The following is a 24,563-nucleotide window of genomic DNA, read 5'->3' on the forward strand; positions in this document are numbered from 1 at the left end:
AGTGACAAGAGTTAACTTACAAACGTACCTAGCAAGCATCATAATCTGAGGCTGCACATCTTAAAGTTGGCTCTGGAGGAAACGACAGGGATCTATTCTTGAAAACACAACGTGCGATAAAGTATCACCTCAGGACTGCTCCTCCTTCTCCTTCAACTGATTGCGCTCGTCTGTGGCTAAATATATTTGAGTGTGGCGTTCTGGTCAGAAGCCTAGCCAATCGGTAAGTCACGAATCACTCGGACCGCTGTATACCCTTGCTATTACTCTCGACAGTACCAGAAAAGCAACTCTACAGTCTCATAAGGTGCATTCCATTTTATTTCCTTGCAAACTGTTTCAATCTGTGGTTTAACAGAAAAAAAAAGTAAATTAACAATGTTACATGTAAATGAGTTGATTGTTTGAGTTTGAAATGAGTTTGTTGATTGGTTCTTTTTTCTGTTCTTTTCTTTCTTTCTTTTTCCTTTTTTTTTCTTCCCCCCCCCTCCCTCTTTAAAATTTCAATAAAGTTACATTGCTATAGGTCACATGTATTGCCAAAGGAAATAACTCTGATAAAAGTTTGCATCAGTTTGTGCACAGTCATTATATAGCCAATGTTAAGGGGTTTATGATTTTTTTTTTCATTCTTGTAGAATAATGAAAATGGCATTTATAAATACAGTAGTTCCCTATACAGAGACTCTTTTGTGCACATTTGTGAAGAAATTTAACCCTTTAACCTCTGCATTTGGTTACACCTCATTCAGAGCCACTAACAAAAGCCAAACCTTTATTCAATGCCTATATAAAGTTGCTTACATCCTTTGAGTAGATATTGTCACCAATTTGCCAAATATTTCAAAGTATTAGCATTTTTGCTAAGTTATAGATCTAGATGTGACACAAGATTAGTTAGAAGACATTTAAATAATAACAAAAAAATGTAACATCTTTTGTATTATTTGTCCGGTGATTTGCCCATTTTGCGTAGCGCCTTGCTATGCCATACCGATTGCCTGACTAGGGCTGTGTATTACATACATGTGAGAATCTACAAGCTTACATATAAATAGACTTACTGTAGAACTACTGTACAGTACTTCCTCCAAGAGGACCATGTGAATACTCACGAATACTCACAGTAGAACAAAGAGTGCTAAGGTTGTGAGGAGACCTGTAAGCGAGGAACGAAGTCAATTCTGCCTCGTAATGCCTGAACATGTGCAAATGCGAGATCCCCCAAGACTGTCTACAAACAAACAACGCTACTAGTAGTACTCAGCTCCACACAAGAAATCTAGTTAAATTGTACAGGCTCCAGACAAGGCATGTTCAGAATATATATTATCCCACAGATGACAGCTTATATAGCAGTCCACAGATACTGTTCAGTAAGTCCTCTGATTTTAAGCTTTGTTCATCTAAAGGAAAACTTTCTCCCTTATTTTTCTTCTTTTTTTTTTTCTTTCCTTTTTCCCCCCCCCCCCCCTTTTTTTTCCCTTTTTTTTCTGTTTATCTTTTTTTTTTAATCTTTTTCCTTTGGATATGCTATTATATAGAGAGAGTCACAATCTCAGTTCTAAAGGTAACCTTCCAAACACCTTGAACTGCTGAAAAGTTTTGGAGAAAGTGTCATGGACAGATAAATTTAATGTAGTCCATAATAATATAAGGAAAATTGGACAATTTTCCTCATACATGAATGGGTGAAATTTATCACTTCAGATAGGCCTACTAGCTGAAGGTTATGACCTCCTTTAGAGTTTGAAGGAAAAGATTTTAAAGAGATTAAATGCAGGAAAAGGGTCTGTTGTTGTTATAATCCATGATATTGAAAGTTGAGGGCCAGACTAATTCAACTTTATTGTGACTGTAGGAGATACATTTTGAGAGTCAGATACCTGTTTGCTAGGATTCCACACTATATGACACTTCCTATACAAACTGCATGTCACCACACAATCATAGTACTTAGAACCAGTATAGACAATTTAACAACTTAGATAATACGATAAATGGACCAAAAAATGCTCAATTCTTGTGACCTAGCTACATGACGACTTCATCCACCTCATTAATACCTTTTTTTTTTTTTCGTTCCAAAATTCAAAATCTCAGCATACTAAAATGTTGAAATTACAGATCATAAGTCACAATTATGCTTTTTATTTAAATGTATTTATTGGAAGTTGGAGAGATGTACAGTAGAGATAGATCAAATTTAAAAACATTCACCTAAGAGTAATAATAACCCACAGATCATTTTGATTGATATAGTAATTACCAATTGCATTTTAAAACTGTCCTACAGGTAGGAAACAGGCTACTTTTATGGACCATAGAAAAATGTATTATCACATGATACTGGTTGCAGGCCAGTTTAGTTTTGAAACATGATTACATATATATTACAATGGTTATACCATGTTCAGGGTTCATGGGAACCGGATGGAGTTTTGTAGGATCTGGTGAAGCAATCAAACTGTTGGTACGTTAGGGATGAGGCACCTCTCGCATTGGTATTATCTCTGAATGACTTTCAGCCTTGGAACATGAAAGAGTCAAATGATTGCTTCTGATAATTGGATCTTTGTGATGACATTCACAGATGGGAAATAGAAGTAATCGCAGAAATTAAGGGAGATATATATGATAATGCCCTCCAAGTGATCCAATTCCCACGTGTCTCCCAGAAAGAAAAAAAAAAAATTTCCTCAAATGGTGATAAATGAGTGCACTTTCCTTTTCGACACAGGTCTTTTTGACACAGGTACAAATGGGAAAAAAAATCTGTATGAGTATTGTACGCTTGGTCCAAAACTGCATGAACACAGTATGTATGCATGTATAGCCCTCAAAATGTTAATAAATGTTTTCCAAAGAATAATTCATTTTGAATACAATTTGGTTTGGTTTTAAAATGATCCTTAAATATCGATTAGTAATTAGAATATATATTTAACATTTTATTATTTGTTCATGTTAAATTATGGTCTTTCTGTATATATTAACATGTACATATATTTCTTCTAGAAAATTATATATACGTATTAAATATTGACAGCTCCTTAAGGTTTCAGTCTTCTGTGTATCACAATAGAATTAACAGTGACTGTATCTTTTGGTTTCTTTTCCTTTTCAATAATTAATGAAGAAAAACTAACAGGATTAATAAATAAACTTCCTTGAATAGATCTGACATCAGTACATTAGTTTGGACACATACATGAACATAACCACAAACTTACTGTGCTTGTGCAGTATACACAGTGTTCTGTATGCCATCTGGTTTCCCATACAGGAAGGAACATGTAATATGTATGTGTTAATTAGAAATGTTTAAGCTTCATATCATTGTGAGTGCATAAGTTGTGAGGGAATAGGTAAGTGAGGAAGCAACGCTATATACAATGTACAATATACAATGTACAATATACAATGTACAATAAACATTGTACATATACATTGTACATATACATTGTACAATATACAATGTACAATATACAATGTACAATATACAATGTACAATAAACATTGTACAAATATACATTGTACATATACATTGTACAATATACATTGTACAATATACAATATTTATAAAGTCAAATTAACTCCAACAGAGCTAGCACAGATCTGTAGTCTCGGTGTAAATCCCACAAACTTACTAGTCTGGATAATTTATGAGTGACGAGCTTACCTGTCTCCCCACAACCTTAGCACTCTCGTTTCTACCGTACCTAGAATGAACTGGTAACTGTTTAACACTGTGCGCCCTCTATGATCGGCCCCTCCGGTCAATTTATGTAAGGGGTAAGAGAGGAGTGAAGCAAATATTATATCAACCCATTGCTCACTTGTATGTCTTAAAAAATATCTGTACTTTATAAAGTCCAATCCACATGTATGTAACTCAAAAAAATATTTGTATGAAAAATAGTACCATCATAGTTCTTGTGTACAATGGCAAGTTGCCATCTTATTTAAATATTCTGCCATATTTTTTCAGCAAATAACTTTACAGCTGGTTCAATGCAAAAGGCACTGTGCAAAGGTGATGCAGTCATGACTTTGTATACAGTACATGTTTGCAGTCAGACGTACCCTTATGTGCACTGAAAAAGTTCAAACAAAAGATGTTAATTTACCGCACTCTAGCTGAGATAACAGTCTATTAAAGCAAATCTGAAAGATTTCTCCATTTCGTGATGTAATCAACGTTACTATGTCATGTTAGCTATAAAAACTGTAGACTCATACAAGTCATAAATTTGGTTAAAAAAAATACTTAAAATGATCACAAAAATGTGATTGCATATATGTGAACTATTAATGCGTGTTTGGACTTGATAACTATACTCTATTGGAGTTCAATTCAAATACTTGTAAAATATCACTATTCTTTAACAAAAACCCTAAAACCCTACAGATCAAAAAAACAAATGGGGGGAAATTAGGCATTATGGAAACATGCAACTCAGAAGCTAGAGAGTACAGAGCTACACTTAATTGTGAAAGGAAATAGCAACCCTTGTTTTGGAAAGCTTCTACTCTTCATTTTAAAACATAATGTGGAGGAGTGAACATCATTTCTAATATTCTTTCGATGACGAAGACGTCAGTAAATTAATTAACCCATCGCACTGTCGTTGATTATTACCTTGCATGCAAGGTACTGGCACCCCTCATCTTCACAGAGACTATAACATTCTGTGCATCATAGGAAGGACCACATCATCCATACATGTGGAATGCACTCTAGTATGGTACTGTTGTACAGTATAATACATGTAGCATTTAAAATACATAGCGTTCTAGTACTATACTGCTCTGATACTCAAATCATATTTGACTCAATGTGTTACAGACAGATCAACACGCATTTCTATTTCAATTTAATCAGTCCTATCAATGCTATGTCAAAACTGATATATATGGCAACAGCAGCATATAGCTAAATGTGCAATTAATAAATTTACACTATATAGATGATAAAGTTGTATAATTTCAAAAGTGATAAAAACTGGTTATCAAATTTAATGCTGTCAATTAAGCTTTGCCATACATTTTCAACATAAGTTAAGGGTATGTGCATTAATTAATTGAAAGTTTTAATTAAAGGAGAGTTTTCTAAAGTACTGTCCTCCCAACTGATGTTTCTACCAACATAAAAAAAAAAGGAAAAAATACACATGAAAACCAAGGATGAATCTCACATGATGATCTTCCATTGGGCGAATGGTACTAAACAACCACTGACACACATTTATAGATTTTCATACTCAGTACATACATGTACGTTACTTCAATGAAAAAACATTTTCAGTAATCTATTAATGCATTTCTTAGTCTTATCGGTACTAGAACAATATCTGTATGTACTCGACGACGATGATAAAAACTTTACAAAATTTCTTGTGCTTTTAAAAGTGACCTTTGCATTCAAATCTTGTGAAGTTGTGATATATCTTCTAAAAATACGGAAGGCATAAAATACAGTCGTTCGACAACCAAACAATTTCGCACAAAAATTCTCATAGCACCACGGTTTAACACAAGTATACAATTACAATATATCACTCTATCGTTAAACCTATCCTTCTTCTTTTCGTTTTTTCATCTCACTCAAGGTCACATGCGGGATCTACTGTACATACTGTAGTCATCATTTCCTAAGCATGTGGGTTTAACATTCCTTGCCTACCAGCATGTTTCCCATGAAAACCATAGGACAAGCTGTGAGGCAGTTATAAAAGCGCTGGCGCCTGGTGGATGGAACAACCAGTCCCCGTGGTCTTGTGGGAAGTGTATCTATATATAAAGCTGTACAGTGAACTCACTGCTACCTATTCATGTAGCATTTAACAATTACAATTATACTGTTAGTCTTTATCCTATCAAATAATAGCCTAGCTACAGTATAGCTTTTCCCAAACTTGAAAAGTTTGATATATCAGCTAAAGGTATTAAAGGTCATGATGCCAATATAAATTTATCCATATATTCTTCCTTGTTTTATCTTTGTTTGTTTACTCAACAGCCAAAGTTTGCTTTGAAGAAAACCACCTGTAGTACACTGGCTTACAAAAAAATAACATGGAGATGTTCTATTTCTTTGTTCAAACTTCTGAACTTTGACCCTACACAGACAAAATTACAGAGTCTGTTCAGAGGACTTTTCAAAGCACTTGGCATTCCACTTCATGTAACTTTACTAGTATCAACCTGTGTAGGTAGTGTATGGCTTGTTCTGGCAGTTAGTGTCTGTTATGATGGTTGGTGACCTTTGATGACCTTCTGTAAATATGACTCCAATCAGAAGCAACAGAGAGGTATGATCTTCCAATCCACGTTTTTAACATAGACTGAGTGCTGTTGCAACAACACTTGGTCTGACTCATCACTAGCAAGCACATACCACAGGCAACTGTACCAGCACGTTTCACAGTGAGAAATGGAAGCTGTTACTTATCTATAGACACAAAATCCTGATGGGCCCAGTTGGCCTTTTCAATTCAAAATTATTTAAAGGAATATGATAAGTCAACCATTCGACAGCATAACCCTGAGTATGTTATATATAAGTCCAAATTATATGCTCCAAACTTCCAGAATGGACTACAATTTCTATACATATGCAGAAGCCAAGTAAGGCCTATTGTCTTAAACTGTTAAACCCTGTGTACAGTTTGATTTAGTGAGGACCCTAATGTAAGAGATTAACCAATGTTGTTTGATGTGGGTAAATCTTTAATCCAAAGTCCCTTCCACCTACAGTACAGTAGTACATTGTACTGTAAGTAGACAACATTATCATGCTTAACCGGACTGCAAACATACACTACGGTCCAAATCACAATCATCCCAGTACTAAAACAATGGTCAACTGGTCCACGCATCCATCGTACCCACTTCCGAATCACCAGCCAGGCTAGATCTGTGCATCGCGGCCATCGGCAAGGGCAGGATGGCCATTGCCGTTGGTTATTTCCAACCCTATTATAGTTACTGCTCCACCTACACTGTATCTTTTGTGGGTCCTCTAGTAAAACATGCCCTAATTGCCCCCTCCCTCCCCCATTCAACATCCCCCCCCCCAACCATCAACCTCCCACCAAGACAGATCACAACATTGGCAGTTGGTTCAGTCTGATCCTGAGCATGTGCACATTCACAGTACAAAATTAGTCACCCTTGAGAAAATTTAAGCTGGGCTTAAGATTAACCCAGCTTGAGATGGGACAGATACAGTAGCATACAATGTTGTGTACAGTATACATGTTCTAACACTGTTCCTAACTTAAGTGTGTACACATGTCTGAATAAAACAGCACCTCACTAGCCGTGCAATCTCTTGATGCAGTAATGCCACGAAGTAACCTGGACATGAAATCAAATAATATCTATCAATGGCTGTTAATTCCTATTTAATACAATCTATTTGCTGTAAGGACTTTAATCAGTGTTAGAGACCCAAAATGGTGGTAGGATTTACCTAATAATATTGAAAAATCTCAACATGTGGATTCTTTTAAACCAATGTCTGTAAACTTAAATAACACTTGTTTGAGAGGTTTTAGCACGTTTCATTTTTTCCTACAGTTGTCTATTAGGGCTTTTCGTGTGTATCTTTTTAAATCTTCTTTATACTGTTGTTACAGCGCATTTCGAATATTTTTTTGATCATGTTTGAGCTTTAAAAATGTATGGTATTTGGATTTGGATTAGGATAAGAAGTTTTGCACAGCACTTTAGTGACTTTACCAGCACAGGCTCACAACTTCCTGGATATGAAAGATCAAAAGATCAGGGAGAAAACAAAGGGGAACAAATTTGGTTGGAGTCTTACATCAAGCACTCATGATGAGGAATAACTAGCTGGCAGGAAATTGGTAGAAATATTTATTTTCATAATATTTATGATCTGGGAGAAGAAGGAAGTGACAATGACAGGAAATCAAGATCCCACGCAAGGGTCAAACTTCCCTCCATTTAATCAGTTTCGAGAGGGTGGTTTATGAAGTTGTTATGTACATATTGCAATTTATGGTAATAAATTCCAGCAACTTTTGAATTATTTATCCTTGTAAAAATGAATGAGAGTTGAAATAGTGACAATCAGAGGAAATCAAGAAACCACGCAAGGGTCAAGCAAGGGTCAATCTTCCTCCGTCATCCAGATAAATATGCAGGGAGCTAATTTAGTGTTCAAATTTTTGAAGGTTCTGAAGATGGCCACTTACAAATTGCTATGGTTAGCTGTACAAATACAAGACTGTCGTACACCTTGTGACTTGTCTACGCAACTTGACCGGTTTGTATTCTTGTAGCAGTTTGCGATGTGATACTGGATAAATTATTAAAATGATATGTAATTTTACACTCATGATTTCAAGCTTGTACATCCAAAAAAAATTTTTTTTAAATTAAAATTAAATGTATAAATGTTAAGGAGTGTTAACCTCAAATTATTGAGTTTAGCGCAGGTGTATTTATGTTTAATGCTAATACCACATACATAAATCATAGCCGCCTTCTTTGCAAAAGTATTTTTCTTTAAATAGCATCAAATTATTGATTTAATACAAAACAAAGAAATCACTGTACGCAAAAGTACAGTATGTCAGAACATTGTGATGAGAACATCGATGTTTTTCCATTCCGGATCACAGTTGAAAATAAAATCAATTAATAACACTTTTCCAACAGCTTGGGAAATCTGAAGTTGTTGTTGAAAAGCTAACTGTAAGTGACCAAATCCTATGCAAAGCTTTTGTGTGAAACAGTAGAAAATAAAAAGGAATTCTTACTTAAAAAAAAAGTTTCATCAATACAACAACAACAAAAAAGTTCAATACAAATAACAGACTTTATTTGTCATCTGCAATAAAAACATGAATTGAAGCTATGATACAAAACAAATTTTAGCACAGATAACTTTCAAGGTCAATTTTGTTCTTTGTTTCAATTTAAAACAATTCCATCACTCAAAAATGACCCTATAGATAAGTACAAAATGCCTTTTGCCTATTCCAAAGAAAAAAAACAATGCAGTCACTCAAAACAACCTTATAAATGACACAAAAAAATCTTTTTGCCTATTCTATAAAAATGACCATTTCAATGGCACAAAATGGCTTTTTGCCTAGATGCTAAACAAAGAAACCACAGTCACTTAAAAATGACCATTTCAATGGCACAAAATGGCTTTTTGCCTAGATGCTAAACAAAGAAACCACATGTAGTCACTTAAAAATGACCATATAAATTGCACAAAGTGCCTTTTGCCTTTAGAGCTATCACCGCCCATTACTAATAATTCAAAATGCCAATTCATTGTCAGAATCTCTCATTTGAACAAGAATTACAGGTAAGCCCTTAATTGTCCAAGACTTACTGTACTTAAAATAAGACCAACTGGAACATCCTAAGGTCCTAACATTAAGTTTTCATTACACCCATGGGTTTATTTAATTAGATCTGGGTTACTATTCATATAATTTCTCTATTGTTATTTAACACATATTCTAACAAATAAACTGGAAGCTACACCATGGGTTCGGATTTGAAAACTGAAAAATTTGAACCATATAGATATAAACCTTTTATCATTCATTTCAATATGTGCCATTAGTGTCTACAGTACCATCTGATTCTGCAGGATATTCTTCCAATTTCAATAATTGCTATATCAACTGGAAGCTCAATTTTCAAGGCTAGATTCCCACATTTGTAGCAGAACAATTACCGACCGATTTTCATCTTTTAAAACAAGTGACCTGAAAGGTGAAAAAAAAAAAATTTGTGCACAAAAGGTATTGTATGCCACTGTATGGAGATTATTGCACCTTTGGCTTAGTATAGATCTGAATAAAGACAATACTACTTGTAGGAAGAGCATTTAACAGCCTTGAACTAACCACTGATGCTTAACTTAAAACAAAGCATATATCATATATATATATATATATATAGACAAGGTCAAGGTAAGTCTCAAATGGTAGTACGATTGTCCAAATCTCTGTTCGGACTGTAACCAGAATCAGAGTCGTCGAATCGTCCACAGGACCATTGCTTGTTTGTGCATCACATTTAGATTGGCTCCTCCTTCCCCCTCATTCTCCTCCTCCCCATCCTTCCCTTCTCCTCCTTCCCATCTCCTTCCCTTCTCCTTCTTCTCCTCCACCTCCTCCCCCTTCCTCACCTCCTTCTACTCCTCCTGATTCCCATCTCCTCCTTCTTCTCCTCATTCTTCCCTTTTTCTGTTTCTTGTTCGTTCAAGCTACTTATCATAAGGTGCACAATTATCCTTTTTTTTTTTCTTCTTTTTTTTGAATATTTGGCTTCCAAATTAAGATGCAATACTTGACCACACATATCAATTTTGATAACTACAGTATGTGTGGGTTGTATTGTTATTTTATCCAAACACTTCTTGCATATATCTTGTTAACCCTGGCAGATTACAAAAAAACAATTTGATAGGGCACTGATCCCTTCGAAACTATTGACCAAAGACTGTCCATTTTATCATTTATTTAACTTCACTTTAACAAGTTAATCACTGAACCAATTCACAGAATAAATTTCTTTTCTTTTTTTATTTACTGGGGGTGTTCATATTTTCCAAAACAAAATTATAGTACTAGGTTAAATACATGCAATATGATGTGATACCAACAACAGAAAGTTTATTTTTTGCCCCTCTTGTTTTGAATTTTACAGTTCTAACAATTTAGTCCACATTTATCATTCCTTCCACTTGATCAGAACCTGTAGAGTAAGGTTTACTCAATACTAACTGTTAAATTTAAATTTTGACAGAAATAATTATGTTGAATACTTACCACAAAGGGAAATTGTCTTGAATGCTTAAGTCCTTATCGTAAATAAATTCAAATATTTAATCTACCCTTTTACCTCACTTAGTGAATGCTGGGGTGTAAACAAAACAGACTGAACCAAGTGTATAGACGACAAACCTCTTATTCACAATGCACGCACACACACACAATATCGTCCTTAAAAAGCAGTGAGTCAGACTTTTAACAAACTCAGGACTGTATAATTTTTACAATAATTATAAGCCCTAACTTTTACAACCTTTTTTTTTTCAAATAATTCTCAGGTTATTAGTTCTCACCTAGATATGGAGAACTGCAGGCCATTCTTTGTAAGAGGATCATTTACTCCTTTGTTAAGGACAAGGCTTATAACTTATATATGCTCTTTATAGGGACATGTGATAAAGCTGTACGGTACACACAAAAAGCTATTCAATAGTCAAGCACTTTTCAGGCAACACACAGCATACAAAGCCATTCAGGTGTGTTGAGAGACAAGGTCACTGGTAGGGAAAAGGGGGATGGGGAGAGTGTGGAACCAGGTCATTGTGAAAAAAAAATTAAATGATTATAAATATCACAAAGACTTCATAATAAAAAAATGAAAAAAATTCTTTGATCCAATTTATGTATGAAGTAATATGGATTAGGATCCCAGATTTATTCTGGGTTTACATAAATTATACAGTCATTGTACAAATAAATTCCCAGGGTTATACATACAGCACTTAGGCCTAAACTATGGCCTATCAGGGAAGTATTGAAAATAGATAAGCTTAAATACTAAACTTTTTCACAAATTTAACTTTTCAAGAGAAGAATTTAGTTAATTCAAGAGGCAAAACATCTCATAAGTTACTATGAATCAAAATTGTAGTTAAATTTTTGCCACCTCATTCTGTCCCATCCAGTAACCCCTTCCTCCACATTTTAATTTTAATCACCCCATGCCCACCCCATACCCACCCCATGCCCACCCCATCCCCCTCCCATCCCCCTTGAATAAAATCAAATCAAATCAAATCAAATCAAACTCCCATCCCTCCCTCACCAGCCCCAAAAGGTAAACCTTTGTGTATAACAGATCCTTTGAGTCTTCAGTGCAGTAATACAAAGGATGGATCACTATGACACACTATCATGTGTTTCAGGAAATGTACACTGATAGTCACATCCTGCTGGAAGTTGCTGTTGTTTAATTTTGTCAACTTTGACCTCAGAGCAATCCAAATTCTCAACTAGATTTTGAAATGACTTTAATATTCATTTACTGATTTTGAAATTTTAACCGCCAGTGCTGTTTTGAGAGAATCAATGCAGTTCTGTTTCATAGTATTATTGTCTCTTTGTTCCTGAATGCAGAGCTGCTAACAACTTTCATGTAGTAAACAGGCCTATATTGGTCATAGGACACTATGACATACAGTCACTTTGTCACGTTGGTCTACATTTATATTTAAATCTGTCCAGAAATCACAGCTGAATGCTGGTATGGTACAAATCCTCTCTAAAGGTTTCATTGATTTTATTTTTCCTGTCTTAGAAACACCAGCTGTTAGTTTTCTTTCTTTCTAACTTTCTTTCTTGTTGTGGTCTAGCTTCTTGTTTGTAGTGGACCCTAACAGATAAACATTTACTGAGATGGTGGTAGTAAGGTAAAGCTACTGGCAGCCCAGGAAAACAAAGACATTATAAAACAAAGACAACCACAGGTCTCCCTTGGAGATGTAAGTAGTTAATCCTACCATCAAACAGATGGGGTCCATGCATGCATCCAAATATTGGGACCAAACAAAGTTACTCACTCACAAACAGGACATGACATAAACAATCGAAACATAATGGTCTAAAGGAAATAGGAAAAGTCACAGAAAAAGTCTTTGTTATAGTTACCTCTCCCTCAACGAATAAATGGTAAAAAGTGGAAGAATAATTTAGGCCTGTTTTCTCATCCAGTCTTTTAATCTCTTAATTAGAAACTAAGGGAAGGATGTAGCAGGTTAGGAGTTGCAGTTTGTTTGAATAAGCATCTCGGCTTAGAACATTTCTCTGCATATATGTATATTGTGTTTACTTTGTGTTATTATGATTGTGGTTTAAAACCTGCAGGCTAGATTGTGTGTTTCAATTGTACAGCAGGGTAATTAAAAAAAGGCTTAAACTTGAGAAAGGAATTGTAAGACTGTTTGATTCATTTTATTTTTAAGTTCAAAAACACTTAGTTAAGAAAGTGAACAGTGTTGACTAAAATGTGGTTTTCAAGTCGTAAACTTGAGCAATTGTAAGACTGTTTGATTTATTTTATTTTTAAGTTCAAAACACTTAGTTAAGAACTTGAACCGTGTTGACTAGAATGTGGTTTTTAAGGCTTAAACTTGAATGAATTTACAAAGTTAGCATACATACATTGTAAAAAGGCACAATAGGAACGGAGACAACATAACCACAAGAGTCAACATAATACTGTGTTATATGAGGCCTGCATAGTTTATTTCAATTCAATGTTGTGGTTTAATAGTCTTCATCACCACTCCTTTAGTTTGGACTGTAATATTCAAAAATAGGTTGCAGTCAGAGTTGAACAATTTGGTAAAAGGTCGGCATAGGTTTGGAAGTAATAATGATAATATAAATAATTTTAAATCACAATATAATATAATAAAATAGGTTAGTGATGTGAGGTGTCGGTTCTCAAAATAATTTGTGTAGGACAAAACAAGGGCTGTTTTAGATTCTACACAAATACAAAACACCCCCCACCCCCCCCCCCACCCCCCTCTTAAACACTGTACCGACGACCAGCGACACAATTCCGTTTTTGTCAAGTCTCTGGATAAACTGTACAGTAAGGTGAAGGTCTAACCGTAAACTGAATTGAAACGGTTCGATGCCTCTGCCCGGTGGTATTGCAATATATTTAACTTTACTTATCAGTTCAACCGTGGACAATAGATATGCAGTCATTGTCACACACCACCAGGCAGAATAAACGGCTTGCATTTACTGCACACAAACACACAAGTTTCATGGGAAAAAAATAATCTCCTATTGTAAACTGACAGAAATTTTGATTTGGACCAAGCTTTTGAATCAACACCTTATTTGGGAGGTCTAAGTCCAGTAGTCCAGGGGCCTGTTTCTAAGTCTTTATTTAAGTCTGTATTTATATTGTGAAGAAACAAATAAATGAAATGACTGAACATGATGCTCTGAATTAAAAAATGGTGTATGTACAGTAAAATCTGGTCGGAATGAAAAGCTAGATCTCGAATCCATATCAATTTTATCAGATCTATTACCTCTGAATTAAGTACACTATAATGTATTGTTGCATCCTGTGCATGAATGCCCCTTGAACATTTGGGTCCATTGACTTTGCATCCCTATTATGTACAAAATTTAACCATTGGATATCTGATAGCAAGTAAAAACATGTAATAATTTGAAACTCACCAAGCAATTTGATATTACTATTTAGTTTTCAAATACTGTTCATCCTCTGACCTTACCAAAAAATCTGACCTCTCCAAATAATTCCTAGATGTTTAGTCGACCTTGTCCTAACCAGAACAGTGAGAGTAAAATGCCTGGACATTACCAGTGATTTTCTTTTATATTCTCAGCCTAAGTCACCCTAAACTGAAATTGTTAGCATAATTTGGGACAATACTAATGACCTTATACTATATATACATGTGGATTAACTATGTATTATGATCCTTACCCAATACACTGTCTGAACATTTAGGAGACAACAGTGCAAATCGCCAAAGAAAATCTGTGAACAATGTATCACATACAGTACCAGTCCATGGTGTTGTGCTTTATATACAGGTCTCTCTTTTTGCACAATGTTTACTCATTCCATGTCCCTAAAATGAACAGAAGAAATCTTTCACTGACATCTTTTTCAATAGATTCCAGTGTGATGTACAGGTCTGTCTGTGGTGCATTGAATCGAAACAACATAAAACTATTCGGAATTTCTGAAAGGTCAATTAGTATTGGACCTAAAGTTTACTTCTGTAGACTAAAAGTGCTTGCTAGAATTTCCTTTTTCTTTAAAAGTACAGTAAATCCTTAATCCTATATAGAGTAGCAGTAAATGTTTCTCTTCAAATCTGCGCTGGTCACTATCTATCCTTTACAACTTAACGACTTTGTAGATAGCATAGTTAGAAGTCATCTGTACAGCCACTGAAGCATGCTAAAATAGTGGCCTAGAAACTTTCAAAAGTACTTTCCAGGTGGTTCTTCATCTCCAAATTACTTTCAGACAATGAGGGGTATATGTGTGTGTGTTAGCTGGGGGGTGGGGGGAAGGGGGCTAAGTTAGGCAAATAAATGTTTCAGTGATGAAAAATATGTAGCAATATGTTTCTTGACGTTGGAACAAGGGTGACCATTATTTGACTTTATAGCATATTTGTGGTAAAATGCTGATGACCTTTCAATTTGTGTTAGTAAGTTGGCCTGACGTTTCGATCCTAGCAGGATCTTCTTCAAAGGCTAAGTGACAAGTAACAGTAACAGAAGGGACAAAAACACACACACAGAATACAGACAGGTTAATGAGCATGGTGACCACAAAGAGATAGATGTAAGGGCATTAGTGGACAAGGGATGGAGAGAAGAAAGAAAGAAACCAACAGGGAAAGAGGAGAGGTAGGAGATAAACAGTGGAGGGACAGTATTTATCAAAACAGTAAAATATTTCTACTTCCTGGATATTCCAGCAATACACACCCTCAATAAAGTACTACTGTAGCTGTACACAGGTATACAATGTACCACCCTTCCCTTTCTATTTCTCACTTGAATGGCTGGCTACTGCAAGCTAGTATTTACATACAACTCATAAACTTTATGGCCAGGGTGGGATTCTGCACATCAATTGTCTGTCTGGCTGTTGTGTGTATGTATAAAGCTGTACAGCCCATACTTGAAGCACACACACACACACATTTGGTATACACACACATACTAAACACAATAGGAACAGCAGTTTAGTCAATCTCTTCTGTCCACAACCCATCTATTAGACAGGTGTTGCTAGCTCACAGCTGTGCATATATAGTATATCTGTATACCTGCTACTACCTCTCAATCACACATGTCTGACAGTCTACATGTATGGAAGGTCAAGGTTTATTTACAGTAATAATACCCTTAAGATTTCATCTGTGCAAGGCATGTAAATAGAAAGTGTCCTCCCCATACACATACCCAAACTGAAAAACAACTTCATTGTCTCAAAGGTTAGACTCTGTTTATAAGTGATCAACAGTATATATATCTTTCTACACTATCTTTTCAAGTCTTCAGTTAGCCAAGCCTACTGTACCTCTCTATGTCACTTCCAAACCACTTTCTTATGGGTCCCTGAGTAACTACCCAGACCAGCCAACCCCAAGCCTCTGCCCTCCCCCCACCACCCCACATTCCGGCAAAGGTGTGGTCTTGCTATATCCTCCGAAAAAAAAACTTGGAGATCAATTAGTGTCGAAAGCCTGGAGGTTTTATGTAACCTCCTTAAAGTCATTTAAATATTAAACTCACTCTTTAATGCAATTAAGTAAACCCTGTATCTAGGTCTCGCCTTTGCTTTACTGACCAGTTTAGCATTTGCACACATGAAATTTGGAGACCCACTGTCCAAGGATACATTACCAGTAGAGCATCTCTGTGAGGTAATGTTCCACTGGAGAGACTTGTTTTAACACCTGACTGATCACTTTGACCTTGTGCACATTTGAGACTGCATGTTTTGCTTCAAGGCAGTACAGTTTACAAAGTAGTGATGCTGACCCCAGACGAATCCACTTTTCAGAAAGGGGTTGTGGATCGACATGCCGAACGACAAAAACAATACACAAGTGGGGAAAAAGTCGCAATGCTTGTTTAAAAATCAGTTGGCTAGTAAGTAATGTAAATACAAAGAAACTGAACATCTTTAGATTCTTGCCTCTGCTGATGTGCAGAAGTTGCATGAGGAAGTAACCACTTGTGATCAGGTGTTGTTGTGATTTATCAACTCTTTCAGATAAAAGTCACAACCTTGCCTGCTCACACACAACAAATTAATTACATACTAATTAGCATGACAACATGCTACACTGTTCATAGACATTTAAGTTGTGCTCAAACTGAATATACCTAACAACCGAAACTAGAGTTTAGACACAGTCAGTCCTGCTGCATGTGTACAGTAGAGGATAATTCACCTGGTAATCTTGTAGACAAATTAAATCTATTCCAATGCAGTACGCCAGTTAATTATACCGTGGAAATTTGATTAAATGATAAAGCCCACAGACCAAAACAAAATGTTGGAAGCCCCTTGATCTGGTAGCGCTATAAGGGCAATTAGAATCGTAGAGATTAACGATGGTGTCACGTCATACAGTTACCAGGCAGCACAGAATGGACAGCTTTCCATGTATAGAACACAATGCATATTAAGTCCTTCCTAATCTCCAGGCTTCATAAAACATAATCATAAACAATACAATCTGTGTGTACCATGTGAGATTTTTTTTATGTCTAACCTTATTCTTCAGCAAATACATTAATTTATTGTTCAAAGTTCAGAATTCTAAAGTCTACTTAGAACTGTTGGCATGGACCAGCTTCAGGATTCATACTGTGTTGGAATATAGATTGAAGTGTTTATAAACTTTGGAAAAAAATCAGACACAGTTTAATAGTATATATTGCACATGTGTACATGTATACATGCAGTATGTAAAGAGATGTGAACATTAACGTGAACAGAAAATTACACATTACAACATCACCTCCCCCCCCCCATAGACCCACACAACCCAATTAAAAGTGGCTTTCTGAATTGATTTGTTTATTTATTTATTTTATTATTATGTTTTTGGGCTGTTGTTGTTGTTGTTGTTGAGTGACACTAAAAAAGTCCATAAGAATGAAAAGTACTAGTTCATTGATCTTGGTTCTCCTATCTGAGCTGTTTTCAGTGTTACTTTTGGCATGGATATATGATTAATACTGAACAGTGTTAAGAGAAATTTAGTCTGGATGACAAATCCAATGTATGCCAACCCTCATGGTTTTAGCCAGGGTCTAACCCATCTTTGTATTAAGACAATCTCACACTTTTTTTCAGCAGAAACAATCCTACAATACAATGGTTTAATCCGCTTGTAAAGTAACTAAGGCTAATGAATATTAATCACAACAAAAAATTCTGCACACAATATGTGAACTCAAGCTTTGTCCTAGGTCAATTATAATATTACTTAGACCCATATAAAACAGATTAAAACTGATCTATCTCAAATGTATGTGTTAATTTTGTGCCAGAAATTGATAAATTCAACATGTCATACATACATTAAACCTCACCATTACCCAAATGGACACATTTAGGTTTGAATTGTAAGGTAATTTCTCTGCAAGGACACCCAGCTATGCACACAGTATTATGTTTTGTTCAAATCCAAAAAAAAAACTGTTTTCCATATTCCCTGGTATTGGTAATATTAGCAAAGCCCTTTAGCCATTGTTTAAAGTGTATGGTTACTCCCTATACTGAAAATTTAGTTACAAAACTCCCTGCTCTCAGACATGGAATTACTTACAAAAAGATGGCAGAACTCTAGACATGCTACCACAATGTAGAGATTTACAAGGTTCTATGTGGGATTGGGAAACACTTTGTGTGGCCTTGGACTGCGTGAATAATTCTAAATAGAGTTTACCAACAACTGAGATTGGAAGTGTAAGATTAGAAACCCCATTTTCCACAACCCTTTATTGAAAAAAAAAAGTTGCGCTAAGCCTAACACAGCTATGCCTCAATGAACACCTGTTACCGTTTGAACAAGGGGCAGCCATAACTGTATAGATTCCACTTAGCCTAGGTCACACACATGATGAGTAATGTACACTCATACTACAACGCACGTACGGCCTTTTACAAATAGTGTGTGTGTGTGTTACTGTTAGTCAAGAAACGGATGAATGTAAACAAAAACTTTGAACAACTTTCTATTCCACAATATCATCCCTCTGACGTTAACACGATGCATAAAAAGTTCATTTCACAGCATCTGAAAATATTTCTTTTATTATTTAAATAATTCCCTCCAACAATTTCAGTCCGATGTCCACGAAAATTACAACTAGAAAACTTCGGTTCTTTCAAGGAAGTTTGATACTGTGAACGGAATTTGACCACGGCGGTCTTATCGCATTATCAATACAAGTGTACAGTACAGTACTAGCCTATAGTTACACTAGTGGCAATTAAATGTCAAGACAACGTCAAACGTAAGAGCAGAACAAGAAGTCTTTTCCCTCGAAAACTTGTTTTTACTGTCGTAATACTTCTTGAGTGATCATTGTGTAAAATAAGAGGAGAATTCATACATAAATTTCTCATAAAACGAGCGATTGTTCGGAAAGATAACAGCTTTGTTTTTTTTTTTCTGACCTGACTGCTATGTTAACAGGAACCACCGGTTTTTTATTTAACAAGTTAAAGGCATGATCTTGCAACAGTTGAAATTAAAATAATTATTGAGACATCTCTTAGAGATTATGTAAACAAAAATATTCATACTTACCGATGTTATAATCACAAGTAAAGGGATGAAATATTTGGTGATTCGTTCACTGTTGAAACAGACTGGTTGGCTCGATCAATGCAGTTGTTACTTGTTAGTGTATATGACCATGGAGGTACTGTGCACCGTCCGTTTGTAAACAAAGATAGCAAATGTACAGTGGCGCCTAATCGGGAGGTTAACTTCTTTTGCTTGGATAAACTTTAGCGAATTCAAGATTTCCGATTAATCCTAGAAGAAAGCACAAAGGCTTGATAAACTCAGAGGAGAATACTGCAGTATTTCAGCATCACATCATAGAGAACAGTTTGATGGGGTGTTAATTTATTCTATTCTTAAAGGAAGTTCTGGCAGCATATAGTCCTGGTAGCCTGAATAATTGAGCTATCCTTTGCAATAAATCCTATTAAAAGCGGTAAGCTTACAAGCTGTTGATACCTTTTAATTCCTTAGTCTTTCCTACCGGATAACACTATCAGATAAACTTCGGTTAAATTGAGGGTTAAACTTATTCCACTATTGCGAATGAACCGTCGAAAAAACCAACGTTCAATCTATTATTTCCTACAAGAACGATATCAACTGTTCACAACGACACTTAACAATCTCTGTAGAATCAGTACGTCACGTTGACGGCAACCAATTACGAGCTTTAAATATGATACGCCCCCTTTCACGCCCAAGTGAATGTTTTGCAAACAATGCTAAACAATTATATCTTGCTCGATAGGTGAAGGGACAGCTGTTTTTCCACAAAACGATTTGTCCTTTTTCCTGTTTCCCGTTGAAGTCAAACAACAGATTACACCACTACCTATCGTGTTATTAATATTAATGACTATGACCGATATCAGACGAGGTGAACTAAAGTCCAAACAGTACGTACTGCATGCTATGCAGGAAGAAATTGTTGGTGAAAGGTCGACAGGTGGTATATGCCTTCCTCACCTAGCCCTCTCGCATACACGCGCACTGGTATACACAAATACGTCCAAATTATAAGCATGAGCCTATACCTTAGACACTAAATATGTTATTGTTCTGCAACTTTTCCCATGAATGTGAGCTTATTTGTCATAGCAATGATTTATTAAAGGTACGGTATTCTTGATCCCCTAACTTGAGCTTCCTTCCCCTCCAGTGGCGGAGCTAGGGGTTAAGGTCAGGAGGGGGGCGAGAATTTTCTGTAGGGGCGCTTTCGACACTATCTAAGCGGAGCGCCAACATAGGTTGGCGCGAAGCGTACAAAAAAAATTTGAGTAAAGATACTCCCAAGATCGCCGGAAATGACCCTTTCCGGGCCTTGCTAATTTGCAGATAAACGAAGAATAAATAGGTGTCATCGCCATTTGTGACCACTCGGAAGTTTATATGGGTGTTGAAAGTACATGCGCTTCATCACAAGCCCTGTGGTATCTTTGTGAGTGCTCATGTTTTCGTAGCCCTGACACAATGCCTGTTGTGCCTGCACTAATCAACACACTGATCATGGAGCGGCGTACAACGTTCACTGCATGCCGACTTAAAGTTTGGTGTTTATTATTTCAGCCACTGCGCGTGGCGTATCGTCTAAAAATAGATCGAAAACCCCATTCAGTTCTTGGAAACAGTTTCGTACAACGGAAGTGCCGATAATATAAAGACCGCCGTTGGAGCATTTGTCAGAAAATCACACCAACAAAATGTGACAAATGTCAATAAGTAGATGAGAGCGCAATAAAAAAGTCAATAATCGCGAATAAGTAAAAAGTGGTAAAAAGCTGAAAAGGGCACCAGCGGTCCATTTGAGTCCGTCGGGGGGGGGGGGGGGGGGATCCGCCCCTGACTATATGGACGCTCCGCCACTGGCCTTTGCTTGGTAACCCATGTATTCTTGAGGGATATCGAATCAACAAACGGTGTTTCATGGTGATTAGAATCTTCTGTATTTTAGATGTTTGTATACACGGAAAGGTTGACATCATCAACAAGCAGCTATAAAGGAGTGTTTATTTATCGTATAGGGTATAGCAAATATTTGACACGTGACAAAATAGTCCAATCAGGAAGTTTATAGAGATTATGAATAACGCTCGGGACTACCTGGACCACTCATGCATGTTTCAAATACTCAGTACGTGTTGAGATCTCTTTGTAGTTTCACTTTCCGGGTTGTAAGGTATAGTAAGTCCCTGGGTTAGATCATGCATGGAGGTAAAACAGTTTTACCTCCAAGGTTAGATATAGTGTACTACTGAATGTGCAAAGATTTTTTGGTTGAGTCCTTGGGCCCTTATACAATTACCGATGCGCTTGAATGGTATCATTTGCAAGCTTCAATAAGCACTGCACGTCACAGAATAATCATCCTTGTAAGTTCTATTTTGAATGGGGGAACCCTTGCACCGGTCAAATGTACACTGAGACCGCCAGTTCCGCCTTTGAAGGAGATATTAACCCAATCATCATTATTATTTTGTCTTGGCTACTAAGTTCTCCTCCAGGGAGGGTGGTGTCACCAGGACTGGGGAAGCCTCCCAGTACAGCAAGCTTACCCTCCTCTTATAGTTTTCGAAAACTATTCCATTCTGAAAACAATTTGCTTGTCTTCTCTTATACCCTTACTGTAATTATTTGAAATTCATAGTCTGTTTATTCCAAAATTGTTTTGCTAACCTGCAGGAGCTGTGGGCTCTACCCCGCCCGCCCCCCCCCCACCCCCATCCTCCCTTACACACATATACGGGCATCATAATTGATCTTTTATAGAGATATACTGGCATGTACAACTTCACAAAAACAGCTACGAAAATATGATTCGCATTTGGGAGATATATCATACATATATTGAATGCTTCTTCACCCACAAAAGTGGTGGTGACTTGATCAAGTCTAATGATGACGTCATCGAGACACGTGCACTTCGATGATTTGTTTATTCTCTTTAATGATTATTACGGAAACAGACTTTACAGGATGCCAGTATTGTTAGACCCCTAAACATAAATTTTGCATATTTATGTTGTAGATCGTCAATTCTGCTGGCTGTCTAGGATACATATATCTACTACTTTTGAGAGATGACCCTTTAATTAAAAACATCGAAAGGTCTTCTATTTAAGCGGTTGGACTACTAAGTCTAACAAAAACAGTTTCATTAGGTCAGTTCCTCGGGAAACAACACAAAAGTCAATAGGAAATCAGATGACTTTTATAGCATCATATCAGATAAGACTTGTTTACCAATATATATATATAGTACAATTTTGTCAAGAATAAGGCTATAGTGTTGAATGTGATACAAGTGTGCATATATGTTGCAAAGTTCACAGAAAAATATGGTTTGGTTCAGTTATAAGTATTAACCATACACTAGGTCTGTACTACATGGGGAGAGACTGACGTCATAATCAATTCTACCTTAAAGGAGCTTTCCATAGACTTAGCGTAAGCCAACTTTGATATTTAACGAGTGATTATCGGAACAATTGTCGACACATTAAGCTAGCGATACTATACCGAAGCATACTATCACGATATGAGTTAGCATGTATACTAATTTATTTATTTCATCTTCCGTTTGTTTCACCGAACTTGCGATGTGACCGTTTATATAAATACTTCAAAATCTCTGGTTTCATTGAGAATCCATTAATTCCTTGTTTTCCCTAGAAACCAACAAAGCATAATAACCCTTTCCGTTTCCTTTATTGAACTTAAGTAACTATACATATACTTTTCAATTGTGCAATCGATAAAACAATCTTGCTTTGTAGTCTCATAATTCAGCCGTTTTAGTAGTCGATCTCAACTGATATTTCCAAGTTGTATACCTTGGAATGCTTGGCAGACAAATTTAGAAGCAGTTTATAACTTAGTTTTGACTATTAGCTGTGTGATTCGAACCAGTAACGTAGGGTTATAGAATCAGAAATATGAGCGCTCAATGTTTGCAAAGTGGATCTATTGCTTATAGTATAACGACTCTGTAGAAAATTGGTCATTTATTTGTATATGTACTATAAGATCAGTACATGGAAATTTCAAAATTTAACCCTGCTTTGAGTCCCGTAACCAGGCCAGTGCACGGGGAGGGTGTCGGGGTCGGGGGGGTGACTTTCTACTGGGTGTAACAATAAAGCTGAAATCACATATCAATAAAGAAAATCTTTTATGTTTCTCTTTTCTTCACGACAGGAACATAACTTGATTCGGCCTCATCGTATAGTGATGGTTAAAGTTATCATCGTGACCATCGTCGCTACCAGCGTTATCATTACCATGAAGCACGGTAGCATGTATCGAGGGTGTCGCTCCCCCCCCCCCACCCTCCCCACCCAGCCATCGTCAGTCGGGAAAGCACGTTCATTCGGGGAATTTCAAAAAGAAAGTCAAAAAGTATTTATTAGAACAACCTTGCGTTTAGACCGACCTATAAACATAATTGATAGTTCAAATATGCCTCAGAATGCATCAGTGACGTCACTTGGTGAAAACACCGCCTCCCACCCTCCCTTCTGGGAATCGCGTTCAACGCCTCCCACAGCCACACTCCTCATTCGTAACAATTTTGATCAACCTACAGCCCGTCCATTAAGATTCGACCACTAAAATAATCAGTCGGGGAAAATTTAGAATCCACTTACAACCCCAAGAAATGCTAGAAAGTAATAAATAATGGTCATTCATTTTCAAGATTAAACAAGCACGTTGGATATTATTAAGTTTCATATATTTAATTGTCTATTTCGATGAAATTCTCTTAGCCGTCGAATGATTCGGCTCGAAGGTTTAGAAACCTCCAGAAAAGTTTCAAGTACTATTTCAACTCCTCCAGTTTAATTTCTTTCGCAAAGTTTGAACAAATGAGGTAACGGGAAGAATATAATTGACTTAACAGCTATCGAATCTCTCACGCATGCGTGCGCCAGATTAAAAAAGTTGACCATTCGCAGCCCTGTGTACTATATTAAAACACATTTCGTGCTTTCTCTGCAGTCTTGCGATCGCTATATCGGCCTACTCACGGATGAAGAACTTAGCTGGTTTTATCCTTTGATGCCAATTTTGTCATCTTTCTTACTTGTCATTTGCAGTTCATGAACTTCAAATCATAATCGCCATTTAGATTTAATGGATTTAGAAGAATAATCACATTGCC

The 24,563-nt window shown here is 36.3% G+C and overlaps 1 protein-coding gene across 2 annotated transcripts in view; it reads right to left on the reverse strand.

Annotated features, from left to right (window-relative positions):
• The window catches only part of LOC139977903 (proprotein convertase subtilisin/kexin type 7-like), a 59,451-nt gene extending 39,453 nt beyond the window's left edge, over positions 1-19,998 (reverse strand). Inside the window, exons 1-2 of one of the 2 annotated variants that reach the window (XM_071987628.1) lie at positions 19,424-19,998; positions 29-344 (exon numbers count right to left, since the gene is read on the reverse strand). The gene's annotated coding sequence lies outside the window, so the exon portion shown is untranslated. Of the gene's footprint in view, positions 1-20; positions 345-19,423 lie in introns of both variants that reach the window. The other variant, XM_071987629.1, reaches the window with a different exon arrangement.
• Positions 19,999-24,563: the final 4,565 nt, after the last annotated feature.

This window comes from Apostichopus japonicus, chromosome 12, assembly GCF_037975245.1.
Source record: "Apostichopus japonicus isolate 1M-3 chromosome 12, ASM3797524v1, whole genome shotgun sequence".
In the NCBI taxonomy this organism is placed as follows: Eukaryota; Metazoa; Echinodermata; class Holothuroidea; order Aspidochirotida; family Stichopodidae; genus Apostichopus; species Apostichopus japonicus.